At 43.5% G+C, this 19,848-nt stretch overlaps 1 protein-coding gene across 1 annotated transcript in view; it reads right to left on the reverse strand.

Annotated features, from left to right (window-relative positions):
- Positions 1-19,848, reverse strand: part of DAP (death associated protein) — a 37,263-nt gene that overhangs the window by 10,162 nt on the left and 7,253 nt on the right. The gene's annotated exons all lie outside the window — the stretch shown is intronic.

Below are 19,848 nucleotides of genomic sequence, written 5' to 3' on the forward strand. Positions count from 1 at the left end.
GATGGCTTCAAAGACACAGGGTCCACATTAGCTCAGGCTACAGTTTTTAGGTCCCTGATTAAGCCCACAGAGTCCCTTTTAAGGCACCGTGTTGCTTGCAAGAAGCTCAAAGACGATTCTCCAAACGTTCATCCCCCTTCTAAACACCAAGACACACTAAACCAAAACCTACTCATGCAAGTGTTTGTATGCCTCAGCTCTCCTGGGTGATGAAAGAAACAGAAAACAGGCTCTTCCCCATCTACCTATAGCAACATTAGGTAAAGGCTGTGAAGATTTATCTAAGATAGCCTCATAGAATGAAAGTCTTATCCTGAGGCAACATACTCTCTTCACTAACCAAGATACAACCCACATATAGCAGTATATGAGACTTCAGAGCAGTACATGTGAAAAGGATCTAGGAGTCTTGGTTGACCACAAACTTGACATGAGCCAACAGTGTGACGCGGCAGCTAAAAAAACCAATGCAATTCTGGGCTGTATCAATAGGAGTATAGCATCTAGATCAAGGGAAGTAATAGTGCCACTGTATTCTGCTCTGGTCAGACCTCACCTGGAGTACTGTGTCCAGTTCTGGGCACCACAGTTCAAGAAGGACACTGACAAACTGGAACGTGTCCAGAGGAGGGCAACCAAAATGGTCAAAGGCCTGGAAACGATGCCTTATGAGGAACGGCTGAGGGAGCTGGGCATGTTTAGCCTGGAGAAGAGGAGGTTAAGGGGTGATATGATAGCCATGTTCAAATATATAAAAGGATGTCACATAGAGGAGGGAGAAAGGTTGTTTTCTGCTGCTCCAGAGAAGCGGACACGGAGCAATGGATCCAAACTACAAGAAAGAAGATTCCACCTAAACATTAGGAAGAACTTCCTGACAGCAACAGCTGTTCGACAGTGGAATTTGCTGCCAAGGAGTGTGGTGGAGTCTCCTACTTTGGAGGTCTTTAAGCAGAGGCTTGACAACCATATGTCAGGAGTGCTCTGATGGTGTTTCCTGCTTGGCAGGGGGTTGGACTCGATGGCCCTTGTGGTCTATTCCAACTCTATGATTCTATAAACCACTTACGGATTTGCACACATATGCACCACCCAGCATATGTCATGTCACCAGAAGTGAGCAAGTTGTCACACCGTGCTTCAAAGTTATTGTTGTACAAGACACCAGCTCAGAAACCACACTGCAGATAAACACCGTTTGCCCTCATCCATAATAATCCGTTTTCCATTATGCATGTAGCAACTGAATAGAACAACAGTCGTGAACATGCCCCCTCAACGCACCAACATCCCACTGAGTAATCTTCAAGAACAACTGAGGGGAAAAACCACACCACTTTTATCACACCCTGATGAATGCGGATGATACACCCAGCAGCTGCAAGTTACCTTGTGGGCAGCATTGTACCCTGTGATCCATTGAGCCACCTCCATTACCAAATGAAAGGGAATAATTCATTTTCTGAATGAAAAGGGAAAGGAAGAATGTAGGATATGGTTCAGCCTTTCTGGGACTGCACTACAGTGGTGCCTCGCAAGACGAAATTAATCCGTTCCACGAGTCTCTTCGTCTAGCAGTTTTTTCGTCTTGCGAAGCAACCCTATTAGCGGCTTAGCGCTATTAGCGGCTATTAAAGGCTTAGCGGATTAGCAGCTAAAAGGCTATTAGCGGCTTAGAAAAGGGGGGGGAAGCAAAAAAAAATCGGAACACTCGCAAGACGTTTTCGTCTTGCAAAGCAAGCCCATAGGGAAAACCGTCTTGCGAAGCAGCTCAACAACGGAAAACCCTTTCGTCTAGCGGGTTTTCCATCTTGCGAGGCATTCGTCTTGCGGGGCACCACTGTACTTCAGAATGGGAATAGAAGCGAGGGTGGCAGAACAGAATTCAATGTTCTCTCAAGCTAGTGAAAAAACTACCCTTGGTGTGTGTGCAAAAAAGGGCATGAGTACATGCTAAGTTTTCTGTGTGAGCAAGGAAAGGTTTTCCCCCCAATCATCTTTCTGTACATGAGGACACAATGAAACATTTACATCACTTGCATTCCTAAGTGGTAGTCTTCAGGAATGGTGGTATTCTCTTGCTGCAGATTTGCTCCATCCAGGGTGGATAAAAATCAGTGATTTAAAAAATAAATAAATGGATTTTTTAAAATTTAAATCAGATGTTTTTTATTTAAATTGGATTTTTAAAATAAAATGCTTTTGGAGGAAAAATCTTCCTAAAAATAGCTTTCTATTTAAGTTACATTATAGTCCAAAGGCTATTAATCAGGAAATAAGGGTTTGTTTTAAGTTTTAAAGGTAAAGGGACCCCTGACCATTAGGTCCAGTCGTGACCGACATGTGTGCTAAAACTCAGTCTAAGTTTTTCCAAAAAAAACCTGTTTAAACCACATCAGTTAACAAACATGGATACATATGCTATAATGTTATTGTTTTAGTTAAATAAATTGTTTAAATTGTTATTAAGGAAATGATTATTTCTCTCCTTCCAATAAAGTACAGCAGAAAAGTTGTTCAAATATAAACAGTTAACTTATTAAAACTCACAATAATTTCCAAATCAGCAATTTTTGATATAACTGCAAAAACTACTCTGAAAATTTATTATTCAAAAAATGAAACCTTCATCTGGTTGTAAATATTAAGATTATACCAGCAGGAATGAGTCTTTCTGTAAAAAAAATAATGATTGAAATCAAGTCTTACTGACTAGTGATTTAAATCAAATCCACCCTGGCTCCATCTACATTTTACACCCTTTAATTAGGCCAGTAGAGAGATGAAATTGTGAAGGACCAAAGAAACGCTTCCTTCTTCTAGGCATTGTGCCATTTGACGACCTCTCTCCATTTTCCACCCTTTAAACAGTTTCCCTCTAATCCCAAACCAGATTTAATCTATACTGCGTTTCTACACCAACCGCTTTTGCTTCTATACCCAAAATGACAAGCGTACATGTGCACGACTATAACCAAAAGCAATAAGGTAAAGGGACCCCTGACCATTAGGTCCAGTCGTGACCGACTCTGGGGTTGCAGCGCTCATCTCACTTTATGGGCCGAGGGAGCCGGCGTACAGCTTCCGGGTCATGTGGCCAGCATGACTAAGCCGCTTCTGGCGAACCAGAGCAGCGCATGGAAACACCGTTTACCTTCCCGCCAGAGTGGTACCTATTTATCTACTTGCACTTTGACGTGCTTTCGAACTGCTAGGTTGGCAGGAGCAAGGACCGAGCAACGGGAGCTCACCCCGTCGTGGGGATTCGAACTGCCGACCTTCTAATTGGCAAGTCCTAGGCTCTGTGGTTTAACCCACAGCGCCACCTGCGTCCAACCAAAAGCAATACACAGACACTAAAACCTGGTTCCCCTTCCCAGATGTTTTGGACTACATGAGCCCCTGCCAGCACAACTATGACGGCTGCCATTGATTGTAGTCCAAAAGCAGCTAGAGTTCCATTTCCTGGAGAAGCCACACTAGAACATGGGGAGAACCTTCTGGAGCTAAACAAAGGCTAACATAGTCCAGCGTCCCGTTTTGTACAGCAACCAACTAGATGCCCCCAGGAAGGCCACAAGCAAGGCAATACTCCAGCACCTGGTATCATTTAGAAGCACACCAGTGAGATTGTATCAGTGGTGGCCAAACCTGGCCCTCCAGCTGTTTGGGAACTACAATTCCCATCATCCCTAACCAGTGGTCCTGTTAGCTAGGGATGATGGGACTTGTAGTCCCCAAACAGTTGGAGGGCCGAGTTTGGCCACCACTGGATTACATCCAAAACATTACTAGTTAAAATAACGAAGCGCGGAAAATGGATTTCAGTTTTTAGACCGGAGACAGAAGTCCTTGGGGCGGGGGGAAGAGTACGTTGGTCTTAATTTCATTCACAGGGTGGGGGTGGGGGGAAATCAGACACGCCATCTGCCACATTACTCAGATTACATGAAGATTAGTGTTGCTCAAAAACACACACTTTCAGCTCCTGTTTCCAAAGCAGCAGGCCGTTTGGCATTACATAAATGGCTGACAACAGCAATAATCTGCAGAGAGCCATCCAACCAGCTGAATGGCATCTTAGCTTAGCGTCTTACTGCCACCAAGTTATGTAAATGTGTCCATTATTTTAATTCTAGAATGTGTCTGAGCAAAGGAAGCATGCAGCGCTCCTACTTTCTCAATGCACTCCAGTGGGCTCTGTTAGCATGAATGGAATATGGGGTGGGAGGAAGGAGAATGACTGTTAATACCTTGCCTCCATGCTTTGGAACAATTTTTAAGGGCATGCCAGTAAAAAGTAAAGGACCCCTGGACGGTTAAGTCTAGTCAAAGGAAACTATGAGGTTGCGGTGCTCATCTCGCTTTCAGACCGATGGAGCCAGCGTTGGTCCACAGACAGCTTTCCGGGTAATGACTCAAACACTTCTGGTGCAACGGAACACCGTGACGGAAACCAGAGCTCATGGAAATGCCGTTTACCTTCCCGCCAGAGCGTTACCTATTTATCTACTTGCACTGGCGTGCTTTCGAACTGCTAGATTGGCAGGAGCTGGGACAGCAACGGGAGCTCACCCTGTCGCGGGGATTTGAATAGCTGACCTCCTGATCAGCAAGCTCAAGAGGCTCAGCGGTTCAGACCACAGCGCCATTCGCGTCCAGTAAACACCTGTTTCATGGAATTAATCAACCTGCCACTCTGAGATCTTCACATGAAGGGTGGTATACAAATTTAATAAATAAAATAAAATATTGATCCCTTCTGGTTACATACTAATTATTGTTGAGTCCTCTTATAATCAAACATCGCTTCAATTGTGTGCAGTGAAAGAGTGGAGGAAACCCACCAGTCAATGTCAACTGTTGGTATAAAAGGATTGTTAAGTGACCAAAAACCTAGGTTAAGCTAAGAAGAGTTCTGAGGCTGGTTGATAGCAGGGAAAGCCTAAATAATTCTCCCAGAGAGCATGAGAAAAGCAGTGTGAACATATATATAGCCTATTAACACATTGTTGAAGTTTTTTGTTCAGGTTGTAGGCTGGGCTCTAACTTCTTTAGAGTAGACTTAGAGGGTCAAAATACTATTTCTCCCATGTCTGGTTTTGAAAGGGAATCTACCCTCTCCCCAACTGAAACATTATCCTAACAATTGTGGATTATCTCATAATCCATCATAATGTCTAACCTTATGTTGAACTCTGCTAAGCTTTTTAGCCTCAAAGGAATCTTGTCAAAAACAACCTTCGCTTGCTTGTATATTGTGTGCCCAAAATACACTATTTTATCAGTATGATTTCGGCTTAATAGGCATGTCTGTGAAGAATGAACAAGTATACAGTGGTACCTCGGAAGTCGAATGGAATCCATTCTGGAAGTCTGTTCAACTTCCAAAACATTCAGAAACCAAGATGCGGCTTCCAATTGGCTGCACGAAGCTCCTGCAGCCAATCGGAAGCCACATTGGACATTCGGGTTCCAAAAAACATTCGCAAACTGGAACACTAACTTCCAGGTTTGCAGTGTCTGGGAGCCAAAACGTTTGACTCACAAGGCGTTCACAAACCAAGGTATGACTGTACTATGGTACCTAATTCTCCCACTATTTATAGAAGCTGCTTCTCAGGTTACACTGGAGTTGCTAGGTTCCAACTCAGAAAACCCTCATCATCAGAAGCTACGATTGTGTCTACTAGCTCAGTATCATCTACATTGACTTAGCAGTAGCTCTCTAGGATTTCAGACAGGGTTCACTTCCAACCCAACCAGGGAAATGCTCAACAACAACAACAACATATTTATACCCCGCCCAACATGACAAAACATCAAACATTAAAAACTTCCCAAACAGGGTTGCCTTCAGATGACTTCTAAAAGTCAGATAGTTGTTTATTTCCTTGGCACCTGAAGAGAGGGTGTTCCACAGGGCAGGTGCCACTACTGAGAAGGCCTTCTGTCTGGTTCTCTGTAACCTCACTTCTCGCAGTGAGGGAACCGCCAGAAGGCCCTCGGAGCTGGACCTCATTTTCCAGGTTGAACGATGGGGGTGGAGATGCTCCTTCAGTTATACAGTGGTACCTTGGGTTAAGAACTTAATTCGTTCTGGAGGTCAATTCTTAACCTGAAACTGTTCTTAACCTGAGGCACTACTTTAGCTAATGGGGCCTCCTGCTGCTGCCGGCACGCAATTGCTGTTCTCATCCTGAAGCAAAGTTCTTAACCCGAGGTACTATTTCTGGGCTAGTGGAGTCTGTAACCTGAAGCGTCTGTAACCTGAAGCGTCTGTAACCCGAGGTACCACTGTACTTGGCCGAGGCCGTTTAGGGCTTTAAAGGTCAGCACCAAAACTTTCAGTTGTGCTCGGAAATATACCGGGAGCCAATGTAGGTCTTTCAGGACCAGTGTTATATGGTCTCAAGTGGCCACTCCCAGTCACCAGTCTAGTTGCCGCATTCTGGATTAGCCGTAGTTTCTGGGTCACCTTCAAAGGTAGCCCCACGTAGAGTGCCTTGCAGTAGTTCAAGCGGGAGATAACTAGAGAATGCACCACTCTGGCGAGAAAGTCTGCGGGCAGGTAGAGTCTCAGCCAGTGTACCAAATGGAGCTGATAGACAGCTGCCCTGGACACGGAATTGACCTGCGCCTCCATGGACAGTTGTGAGTCCAAAATGACTCCCAGGCTGCGCACCTGGTCCTTCAGGGGCACAGTTACCCCATTCAGGACCAGGGAGTCCTCCACACCTGCCTGCCCCATCCACTCAAAAAGGAGGAAGCTCCCATCTTGACACTTTTCAGCATTGGCAAGAATCTCTCTTACTGCTTCAGACTGCCTCCATAATCTGGTGCAATGCAAGCAACACAACCTGTTATTCTCCACAACCCAACCCGTTTTAGAGGTGCTGTAGGAAAGCTCTCCTCAAGGCTACACCTTGTGTTTTGGATTGGGAAAAATAAGCTTGGGTGAGTCCCAGTCAGGTTCCCGCCCTCCTTCTGACTCCTCATGGATAGGAAACGAATGCCACACTACCTCATAAAATTCAGGGGTGGGAGTTGCCAGGGGCACCTGCAAATAAAAGGTTGCAGCCAAGGCCAGCCAGAACTTGGTAACTGAATTTTTCATATCTAGGTCCACTGACTCAGGTCCAGGGTGTGCAGAACACGTACTTTGCCTGGTTCAATCCCTGACAACTCCAAGCAGGACTGGGCGGGTGGGGAGGAAGACTCCTGCCTAAAACCTTGGAGAGGAGAGGCACTGCCAACCAGTGCAAATAATGAGGCAATGGACTGACTTGGTTTAAGTCGACTCACTTGCCTTGTAGGAGGCAGATTTTTCATTTATGTGCCAGTATCCGCCACCGCTGTCACCCCAACAACATGCAAGAGAAAGCCCAGGAAGATGACCGACTGCAAATTGGCAGTGGCAGCCAGGCAATTGTCTACCTAGCCAGGACTTAATCCAGGTTGATGCCTGAAATCCTATTCTTATTAGCAGCAATTATATTTTTTCATTTCAAAGCCAATATCACTGTGCTACCCTGTCAGTTTTCATCTTATCCTGGACAGAGCCTCAGAGCATTCCATGACTGTGAAAGAGGCAATTTTAATTATGTTGGTTTGGAAGATAACAATACCTTACAGAGCTGACCCCTACTTATCTGGGCTTGAACCAATTCTTTTGAACTTCTGCTTTGATCAAAGGAAGAAACCTCACTGCCCTTTTAAGGTTCATTGATGGAAGTCTCATATGACCAGAACTTTAGATGAAATTCTAACAGCGCTATAATTTTTTTTTTAATCTAGCAGTGCAAGTCTTACCGACTTTTGCAGGGTGCCCTGGCAAACCATTTTAAGAAAGTGCCTGCTTTCAGTCTTCGATATTATCAAGCCTCTGGTTTGCAGTCTGAAGGGAAAATCCGCTTCTCGGGTTATCTGGCAAAACCTCTGTCCCATGAACCGCTGCACTTTGATGTGCTGGTATGCTACTTCCAAGGACAACATTTTAATTCTTACATGTAAGGGTCATTTAAACTTGTGAGACCCATTTGCATTCTGAAGTGGCATATAGAGCCTAACCACAGTTACCTTTAAAGTGGGCATTGATGCTATCTGAACCGCATGGGATGGATGTTAACTAACCACAGTAAGGTGCGATAGCAGAAATTCGCATTCCAAAACAGAGAGGACAGAGGCGCACAATTTTGCAAGGTAAGCAATCACCAGTGTTTCATTTACATCAGCAATTAAAGCTTCTTCCCCCAGCACCTCCCCGTCCTATCCTTTTAAAAGGATTATACAAAAGTAATAGGGATGCGGGTGGCGCTGTGGGTTAACCCACAGAGCCTAGGACTTGCCAATCAGAAGGTCGACGGTTCAAATCCCCATGACGGGGTGAGCTCCCGTTGCTTGGTCCCTGCTCCTGCCAACCTAGCAGTTCAAAAGCACGTCAAAGTGCAAGTAGATAAATAGGTACTGCTCTGGCGGAAGGTAAACGGCGTTTCTGTGCACTGCTCTGGTTTGTCAGAAGTGGCTTAGTCATGCTGGCCACATGACCCGGAAGCTGTACGCCAGCTCCCTTGGCCAATAAAGTGAGATGAGTGCCGCAACCCCAGAGTCGGCCACGACTGGACCTAATGGTCAGGGGTCCCTTTACCTTTACCTTACAAAAGTAATGCCTCCTCTTCCAGCTGAGGAGCCATAATTTTTCTCATCACTGTACATTCAAAGCACAATATTTCAAGTTCAGTTTTAATGCTGAATCACACCTGACCTAATAGCTTATACAGAGTAACGGAATTACATTTGTCAGCTGCCCATTACCATTGTAACTCAAGTATTCAAAGAAGTAAAACAGTAATTAATTAATATACTGATGGGGGAAGTGCAAAGCATGCACATTTCACAGGATATATTGATTTTAGATGAGAAGCGATTATCTAGCTTGAAAACATTTATCAGGTTCCCTTTAAATTAAGAAACTGAACAACAAGACGATCTCATAGTTTTGGTTTGTGGAGTATTCAGAGACTGCTGGAAATTTACAGGTGTGTATGGACAACACATTGAAGAACTCTTAAATCCAATCATCATTCCTTCTACCACTTCCAAATCTTCATTCAGGTATGTTTCAGAAGACAACGTGCAAAAGGTAAGTAAAACGTACATAAAGGAAGAAGTGAAGGCAATTTTGTTTAATATGCTAGAAAGTAATAAATGATGATCAACCTTACTACAAAAATAATACAAAGCTGAAAACTCCAGTCTAGGAAAGCTCAGTTACTCAGTTGATTGGTGGCTTCTTGACAGACCTTCAGACTAAAACCTTTTCACTCTATATAACATTCACAGGCCATTTGCTAATACAGTGGTGCCTCGCAAGACGAAAATAATCCGTTCTGTGATTCTCTTCGTCTAGTGGTTTTTTTGTCTTGCGAAGCAAGCCCATTGACGGATTAGCGGATTAGCGCTATTAGCGGCTTATCTGCTGATCGGATCAGCTGATAAGCGGCTTAGCGGCTTAGAAAAAGGGGGGGGAGAAAAAAAACAGCAGGAACTCGCAAGACATTGTCTTGCGAAGCAAGCCCATAGGGAATTCGTTTTGTGAAGCACCTCCAAAACGGAAAACTCTTTCGTCTAGCGAGTTTTCCGTCTTGCGAGGCATTCGTCTTGCGGGGCACCACTGTACTTTAGCAAATCCATTCCCAAGCCACTCTATGTGTACGTCACCTGCGTCTTTCCAACACATCACATAAAACACAAACTCCTTCCCCTTCCCCCTTTTTCATGTTTCTCTCAAATACATCGTAAGTTGTTCAGAAAAGGACTGTGTAATTTCTGAATAGCGTACTGTTAGTATCCCCCCAAAGGTAGCATATTTTAAATGAAAACAATGTATGAAACTTGCATTTTAATCCGGTTCTGCAAGAGAGCATTACAAAAATGGGAGGGTAATGTGCTAAAGGTATTTTTCCAGAGCAAGCAACGCTGAATGCTGAACTTAGCAGCTATAGATCAGAGCCTTACCAAACAAATACAGTAGTACCTCGTGTTACAGACGCTTCAGGTTACAGACTCCGCTAACCCAGAAATAGTACCTCGGGTTAAGAACTTTGCTTCAGGATGAGAACAGAAATCGCGTGGCGGCGACGGGAGGCCCCATTAGCTAAAGTGGTACCTCAGGTTAAGAACAGTTTCAGGTTAAGAACGGACCTCCAGAACGAATTAAGTTCTTAACCTGAGGTACCACTGTATCTTGGTAACAGAGTATGTGCAAGTCAAGCAATACTTACCCAATGTCAACTGAATATGCCCCCCCCCCCCACCTTGTGTGGTCAAGTAAAGCTGCACTGGAGACCAGAAGAGTTTTAATTTTGGAGCCTTTCAGACAGCTGGCAATATGGTAGATATAAGAAAGAGCATGCAAACCAGAACAGTGTTCTAACAAGACTGTGAAGTTCTGAACTGGCTTCTTTAATTGAATGGCCCCTGGTATCCCAAGCAGCAGAGCAATTTTACTGACCCAAGAGCATACCAAGAGTGAGTGATGTTTTGTGTATGTGTGTATTTTAAAAGGAGCATGAGTCAAGAGGGCATGAGATCATGCATTTAAGGGATTTGTCTCATTAAAGGAGGCTGCACAGGCAGCACAATCTGTTTTTTCTCACTGCGCAAGAAAGATAAGAAAAAGATACTACCCTGGGTATAAAACATACACTGGGTTGCTGAAAAGCTTGCAGTAAATTTGTGAGAGATCTGTATTCTTACAGAAATGTGCTTCTAAACAAACTGAACTGTGACTTGAAGGACTAAGTATGTCAAGATTGGGGGGTATTGTTTTAACTATTTACTTGTGTTTTTACCTTGTATTTTATCCTGCGACTCGCCCTCGGGTACCTCGGGTTAAGTACTTAATTCGTTCCGGAGGTCTGTTCTTAACCTGAAACTGTTCTTAACCTGAAGCACCACTTTAGCTAATGGGGCCTCCTGCTGCCGCCGCGCCGCCAGAGCATGCTTTCTGTTCTCATCCTGAAGCAAAGTTCTTAAATAGTGAAGCACTATTTCTGGGTTAGCGGAGTCTGTAACCTGAAGCGTATGTAACCCGAGGTACCACTGTATACAAATCAAAATAAAATAAAATAAAATAAATAAGGCAAATATTAAGGGCAGAAACATGTCCGCCCTTTTCATTTATTAAACCTGCTGCTATAAATTAGGATGCAGTCTTTATGCCCAGTTGTACACCGTTGAGTAAACTGGGCATAATCAGATGGAAACTGGATAAGCACCTCTGAACGCAAATGGAATCTGTACATGTGCTATTGTGCCGTTGTATAATTTCAACTGAGCCAATCGTGTGAAAATGTGTGCAACCACCTGCCTTATTTCAGATGGCATGGGGCCTTGGAAGAACACAAGCCAGGATAAAACCGTGACTGCAGATCCTGCCTTCGTGGGAAGCCACCGCTTGAACCAAGCAGTTCCCAGAATTCAGATTCTACATGGAACTGTTACATTGACAAGTTCACCAATTAAATGTCACTTTGGCCCAGTTTTCAGAAAAAAAGTAGATGAAATGGTAAACCTTTTTCGACTATGCCACTTCAGACTGCAGCTGGAGAATGCCGTAAATAAATGCTCATTCACAGGAAAAATTCTCTCCGTGCAGAAAAATGGATGTGGGGGCCTCCTCCTCAATATGCAAAATAGGGGATTTTTATTTTTATTTTATTTTGTATGGGGGCTCGTTCAACCATGCGACTCCCCACCGGCAATCTGAAGTGATATACAATCAAGTAACAGGTTTATCAATGCATCTGTTATTTGTGAGAACTAGGCATTTGTATAAAACACAATCATGTTGACTGAGCACAATGTGGTAAAGACGCCATGCTATTTACAGTGAAGCAGAACAGACAAGCTTGCTTTAGCAACAGCAAAAACGAGCGCTTTTAAATGTATGATTGAGTGCAGATATGATTTCATATCAGGTTTTCAAAGCACAGCCTACATACCTTATTGTCAGGCTTCAACAATGTAAGACTAGGGTATCAGGGCCTACTTTTAATACTTTTTAAATGAGCCCGGTCTTGGCTGGGGAGGGCGGGGTATAAATAAAAAATTATTATTATTATTTAATCAAGAATGCCTTGAAAACCTGCTGAAGTGCAGGACATCAAATTAAAAAGCTTTGAGGGCGAAACCTGTTCAAGGTGGCATTTAGAAAGAGAAAAAGAGGAGTATCCTGGCTCATTTCAGTATCAGTTTAAACTATTCAAGAGGTAAAAGGACTTGAATTTGACCCAGAAGAAATATTTACTCCGGTTAAAAACCCTTTTTTGCCCCATCCACTGGAAGCAAGATCAAAAATCAGGGGCAAATATCTCCCTTTGTAAACATCTGCATATCCAATATGGTGGTGGAAGCCTGTAATTTAGGAGCTATGGGCAGAAGCATGGCACAGTGGTGTCCTTCCTTAAATACAGTAGCACTCACAAGGAATATGGACTGGGTGACAAATCTGAAAAATGCACTGACCTTCAAAGCTCTGTGTCACTATTGGGGTGGTTAAGCAAGGTAACTGCAGAGAGGTCATTTTGAAAGCTACCAACAAACAGATCAAGAGAACAACTGGAACAACTTGTTCTACATCCCCTTTAGTTGCTGGGAGCATTCTGTTCACCTTGAATATTTGTACTACTTATCAACCTGCCTTGGGGCAGAAGGACAGAGAGAGAGAACAGGTGTGTTTGCAATAGTTAGAATTTAATTTCTGCCACACAACAGTAACCTTTTCAGATCTAGACCTTGCCTTGAACGTCAAGCTCCAAGATGGACGCCACTTTTTATTTTTTAAATACGTCTGTTTTTGTACCCCTCACTTTCCCCTCTTCAAACCAAATTAAAAACAAAACGATGACACTAGCAAGAGCAGTCGACTTGTGGGTCATGACCCAACCACGCTGAAGATCAATGGTGTAAACTGCTGCAGTAAAGGCATGCCTTGCTTTTGTGTGTGTTTTTAGCCATTAGCTAAAGTGGTGCTTCAGGTTAAGAACAGTTTCATGTTAAGAACGGACCTCCAGAACGAATTAAGTTCTTAACCCGAGGTACCACTGTATGCAGACAGATATGATAGCTATATTTCCATATCATGACACATTGTGGTTCATGGGGTCAAAGGCCTTGATACCGGACTATCTAGAGTAAAAATACGGACAAAAGAAAGAAATACTGAAAGATATCTAGATGGGATAGCAGCAGATGATGCCTTTAAACTTGGATCTACTGTAAAGCAAGAGGTGGAGGATCTTTTCTAAAAGACACAGGGAGAAAGCTGGACAGCTTGTATTCCAGGATATAGAGATTCATAACCAACTTTTACAATGGTTACTAGCTTAAATTTTGTTATTTAAAAAATAAAAAACAGACTGGAACAATGAAAAATGCTAGGGAGGTTGATTGCATTTTTTTTTTTTAATTCTCTTACCCTCTTTCCGTACAAAATCAAATATTTAACTCTAGAACTTGAAGGTCTCTGGACTATTAAAACCACTTTCACTAATAGCCCTCATGACATCTCTCTCCCCCCCCCTCTCTCTCTCTCTCACACACACACACACACAGTTCATGTTCCTCAGAGACCCAGTGTGGTATAGTGCTAGACTCAGGTTCAGCAGACTGGGATACAAATTCCTGCTCAGCTATAAAGCTCACTTGTTCATTTTTAGATGGTTTTTCTCTCTCAGCCTAACCTACTTCATAACGTTATTGTGAATGGAAAGTAGGTTAGCAAACATATACCGTCCTGAGCTCTGTTGAAAAGGCAAACACACACACACACACACACACACACACACACACACACACACACACCATTCAAGTATTAATATCACTGATAATAATTTATTTGTACTCTGCAGCTTAACAGCTGACTATGGTAGTGGGACGCGGGTGGTGCTGTGGTCTAAACCACAGAGCCTAGGACTTGCCGATCAGAAGGTCAGCGGTTCGAATCCCCATGACGGGGTGACCTCCCGTTGTTCAGTCCCAGCTCCTGCCTACCTAGCAGTTCAAAAGCACGTCAAAAGTGCAAGTAGATAAATAGGTACTGCTCTGGCGGGAAGGTAAATGGCGTTTCAGTGAACTGCTCTGGCTCACCAGAAGCGGCTTAGTCATGCTGGCCACAACTGTCTGCAGACAAATGCTGGCTCCCTCGGCCTACAGAGCAAGATGAGAGCGCAACCCCAGAGTCGTCCACGACTGGACCTAATGCTCAGGCGTACTGTACCTTTACCTTTATGGTAGCAATAGGGTTCCTTGCTTCCTCCTCTGCTCTCCTTTTTACCAACATTCTTGCCCAACCCTAGCCCTTGCATGATGGAGAACGTAAAAGAAATGTCTGTGCAGTTGGAAAGTTCATAGAAAACATTCCACCCAGAGGAATGGCCGTATCAGCCTGCTCCAGCAACGAGTGTTGTGTTCAGGAATTCACCAGTACCCGCAATGCTTCCAATGTCCCCCAGCACATAGGCTGCCCTTCAGAGGATCATGTGATCAGCACACAGGTCCGTAAAGGGTTCCAAGCATGTACAGTAGAACATGCATAGAAACTCTCCCCGTGATCGGAACCCTGATTAGACAGGGCTGCCAACTGCAGCGAGTTTTCTAGGTGCATTCCAAAGTGTTTTCTGGAGTCAACATGGTTAAGAAGTCTCTAAAGACCTGTGTACTAATCTCACGGAGGTCTAAAGGACAACTGGCACGCCCACTGTGGGTGGCGCTTCCATGCCAGCTCCTGTCCTGCCCTCGTTTACAATGTCACGCGTCTGGGCAAACACTTGAACAGAGCCAAGGAGCTTTGCACCGCCGTAAACACTAACAAATTTATTCCTGAATAAGCTTTCATGGATCAGAGTCCACTTTCTCAGTTCCAAAACGGTAGCTGAGCCAATGGCTATGGAAGACTCATTTCAATCAAGTGAAGCTGATATTTCAGTCAAATAAACTATGGGATTTTCAAACACCGCAGCCTGAATTGATCTCAGAGTCGAGCGCTCCCCCTCCGCCAATCTTTTGTCATGTTTATCTTTTTGTTTGTGCAAACTAGCAAGCCTACTGGTTCCGTGCTTTCATTTTATACCTCATTTGCCTCAAAACGATCATGGTCCTTATCCTAGCCAATTATCTAAAGCCGGTTTTGACTTTGAAATATAGAAGATAAACTATAGCAGCAATAAATGCACAAGCAAGAACCACAGTTTTGGGTAATAGCACCACCGAGGAAGCTCCCTTTCTTGCTCAGATCAAATAAATGCAAACAATCTTGTTTGTGAAAGAAAGAAAATGCCTTTTGAGGCCACCCATATTTCTTTGCTAAACTAATTGCTGCCTATATTTCTTGGGGCGCACAAGTAGAGGCTAATAAGGCTTTAATAATTAAACAGAAATGCTGCCTGTTTGTCCTTCAAGTATATCTGTTTCATTAACTTTCTAGATTTTGACAGACAAGTCGGCATGTAATTCTACGCCTGCCTCACGCAAGCAACTCCAGAGGCCCAATCCAACAGTTATGATCATTTCAGTCTAAATAGCTCAGAATATTCCACCCCCCATGTCACCACTTGTGACAACAAATGATCTTGCAAAATGATCTATTGTCCTCTCAGGAATTCCTAATCTAAGGTTTTAATTAAAGTTCTTCATCTTAATAAATATGACACGGCCAAGCAACAGCCAGCGTACATACGACTGCCAATCAAAACCAGGATCTGGCGCTGAATGAATAAACAAAGTGAGAAGAAGCAAGGCACAAACAAAACCAGCTCTTAAAATAATAGCATAAATGTTTCATTTTTTATCAGAAACACAGAGGCTGAAAAGCTGTAATATTTATTTAGGGATTTTATATACTGGGCCAAGTTCAAAGTCAATAAACAAACTAAGATGGGACTCCATTATGAGTTTCTCAATCACGCTAACTTACATTCAGGATTTATTCGCTCACCATTTGTTAAGTTCAACACAATTCTTCTGCCATCCACAGTGCAGAGTGCGAATGCAGCGGAGGAGTGTGACTAACACTGTCTTCAGTCTGCCTTGTCCCTACGATCAAATGTTCACCACAGTGGTAACTATGAGTCTGTCTGGGGTGTAGCACTTCAGACTACAAGTTGGGGCTCATATAACAGAACATGAGTTCATATTAAAAAAGGATCTTGCACATAGACAGTGGAGAAGGGTAGGTTAGAATGTCTACGGCAGTCCATTTATGTGTTGAATCCCTGTCAGGGGAAATGGCTTGGTATAAATAAATATACTACTAATAGTAACTGAGTACAGTTGTACCTTGGATCCCGAACACCTTGCGAGTCGAACGTTTTGTCTCCCGAACGCCGCAAACCTGGAAGTGAGCGTTCCGGTTTGCGAACGTTCTTTGGAACCCGAATGTCCGACGGGGCTTCCGATTGGCTGCAGGAGCTTCCTGCAGCCAATCGGGAGCCACTCTTTGGTTTCCAAACGTTTGGGAAGTTGAATGGACTTCCGGAATGAATTCTGTTCAATTTCCGAGGTATGACTGTACAGAACGCATAGGCCCAAGCCACGAGAAGCCTACTGCTCAACGTCAAGGGTGAAAGCTCCTATGAATCAAGCCTAAATGTACAACCCCATACAAATCTTGAGCCCCGCAAATAGACACAAACTGGGCCAAAAGGGGAAGGTTAGGTGCCCTTGTGGGGAGATACTTCCACTAAGTATATATACCCTAATCTTTGCCAATCTGGTGCCTTCCAGATGTTTTGGACTACAACTCAGTTCCAGCTAAGAAGTGAGAGAATAGGGCTAGACCACGTCTTGATTCAACACTCTCCATGAATTATTTTGAAGCCAATATATTAACCTTTGTTGCTCTGCCAACAATTCAGTTGTTATCTTTGGTTGGTTATCTTCTGGCTCCCCACCTTAATTAGTTGGGAACTTACCTATTGGCTAAGAACCTAATACAAATAATTCTCTAAAGGTTATTCCCACAAGACTACCCTGGTAAGATTCCTTTTTGTAAACACTTACAGTTCCTTAAAACATCATGGTTTTCCCCGAAGTAAACAGTGGGTATGTACAATGTTCAGAGAGAGGAGAAATGATCCTTGTTGTGTGATTTATTTATTTTTTGGCAAATGGAAAAAAAGAATCCATTTGAAATGTTAGTCATGACTAAGGCTGCGATCCCAAACATATTTACTAGGGTCTACTGTCCCAACAAATACAATGGGACTTACTTCTGAGTAGCCATTCGCAGTATTGCACTGCATGTAAAGTCCCACCGAGATCAATAGAACTTAACAGCAGCTAACTTGATCTGGATCCAACCCATTGTGCAATAGCCACCCCAGTCTCTGGCTGCAGCCATAAGAAGATTTCAAGAAATATACAACACTTGTGCCATCGCATTGCATGCAAAAGATTCCAGGATTAATCCCAAGCTTCTGCCAGTAAGTGCAGATCAGGAGTGGGGAACATATGGTTCTCCGTATATTGTTGAACTTTCAACTATTAGAAACATACAGTATAGACATTTCGCTTGCACCCCTCTCCTTGGCTTGATGTTGGGGGGAAAGAACCATCAATCTTTGCTCAAAATTTATTACTAGCTTGTATCCCTTGCTCCTGATTGGGTTTCTGTATTTCAAAGGACCTGAAATGAAGAGAAAACGATACCATTCCCTTTTAACTGCAAAGTAGGGGGTTGCTCTGCAATTTCAGGCACACCTGGACATTATTGGCTTCCTGGCTTCCTGCCAGTCTGGCTTTCCACTTGGATATGGACTGTGCTTTTGGCTTTGTTTAATGATCTTTGCCTAGAGGTCGATGTGAGAAATTGTACCCTACTGGCTTATTACATCTTCATTCTTTGCTTTATGCTGTTATCCATGAGGTGCTGTTGATTCAAGGGCAGAACACAGACGGCACTCGAGGGAGCACAAACCTACCTGGAACAGCCTGACCAGTAAACGGACGACCGGCGCATAGTCCTAAATAACTGTACCTATACAATTTTCCTCCAAAGCGCTCCAAGTGTTTCGCATTGTGAACAGTGGGAGATTCAAGACAGGCAAAAGGAAATGCTTCTTAACACACAGTTAAGCGTATAGTTAGAATATGGGATTTGTTACCATAATAAGTGGTGAGAACCACCAATTTAAAGATGGCTTTAACGGGGGATAAGACAATGCGTGGCCAATAAGTCTACAAATGGCTACTAGTCATGATGGCTATATATTTCCTCCAAGATCAGAGGCACCTTGCCTCTGAACACCAGGCGCTGGTGATTAATAGCAGTAGAGGCTGCTGTGCTCACAGAATCATGGAATTGGGAGAGACCCCATGGGTCATCTAGTCCAACCCCCTGCAATGTAGGAACATGCACCCATACGGGGATCAAACCTGTCACCTTGGCATTATCAGCACTACATTCTAATCCAGGCACAGGCAAACTCTGGCCCTCCAGACGTTTGGGACTACAATTCCCATCATCCCTGACCACTGGTCCTGTTAGCTAGGGATGATGGGAATTGTAGTCCCAAACATCTGGAGGGCCAGTTTGCCTATGCCTGCTCTAACCAACTGAGCTATTGCCGAAGTAGTCATGATCTGCTTCTGGGGTTCACAAAGAAATCCGGTTGGCGCTGCGCTAAATGGATCTTTGATTTAGCCTAGCACAGCAGTGTTATGTTCTCTTTAAGTATTCGGGTAAAATAATATTCATGGACCTTGAGTACTTATTTTATATGCATTTAAATGTGCACTTTCTGTATTGATTTCCCCCCCTCTGTTATCCACTGGGCAAATGTCAGTTGATAAAAAAGGTCAGTCTCTTGGCCAAGCTGACTAAATGCAAGCAATATAAACATTGCATCATATTAAGAACACCACATGCCTCTGTGGTACCTCTGAATACCATTATGCTAGGGGTGAACGGCGGGGGGGGGGAGTGTAGTTTTCATGCCCCATCCAAGTTTTTCATGCAGGCACCTGGAAGCCCACTGTAAGAGTGTGCTGGAACAGATCAGATCAGAAGAAACTTTATTTGCATCAGCCACTAGCCGTAGCAATGCAATGCAATAAAATAAAATGTACTGAAGATAAGAGGTAAAAACTTAACTATACAAAATACATTTTGGACGTTTACAACAATAATCAAATAATAGATCTTATTCTAATTGCCCCTGCTAATTTTTTTGCAGTTTTTGCTGGGAGTGCTGGATTAGGAGGACAGTTGAAAAACAGAAGGCAGTTAACATGGGGTGGGGTGTCTTTTTAAAAAGTCAAGCATCAAATAATTGTTTAAATGTAAAACTTTAGATTCTAACCGTTAAAAATCTTAGGATATAGCACACACATTATTGGCACGTTTTCGAAATCAGACGTTTCTTTTAATAAATCATATTCCCGCCCCCCCATGCCTATCTGACCATCAGCAATATGGTACTATGTAGCAAAACATGAAAAAAAACCAAGTAAATAAAGTCCATTTTAATTTCTACCAGTAAGTAGCAGCGGAACGCAGGAAATGACCTGTGGCCAAGCAGATGCGTGTGAGAAGTGAGACTCTCTGTTTGTGCAGTTTTTGCATGCTCAGAATCTGGAGGAAATCACCAGAGGTTTATAAGCTGCTACTGGTCCCATTCATTCCCTTCCTGAACATTTTCCACTAAAGCCTATTTCAAGAAGCTCCTGAATAGCTCTGTGCTCATACAAGAAATGTTTAGACTACCTACAACCCTTTCCCTACATATCTGCAACCCCACCTCAATCTTCAATAGACCACCTGGCTTGGCTGGCCCAGAGGTAAAAAGA

Source organism: Podarcis bocagei (genome assembly GCF_964188305.1).
Source record: "Podarcis bocagei genome assembly, chromosome: 8".
NCBI classification, from domain to species: Eukaryota; Metazoa; Chordata; class Lepidosauria; order Squamata; family Lacertidae; genus Podarcis; species Podarcis bocagei.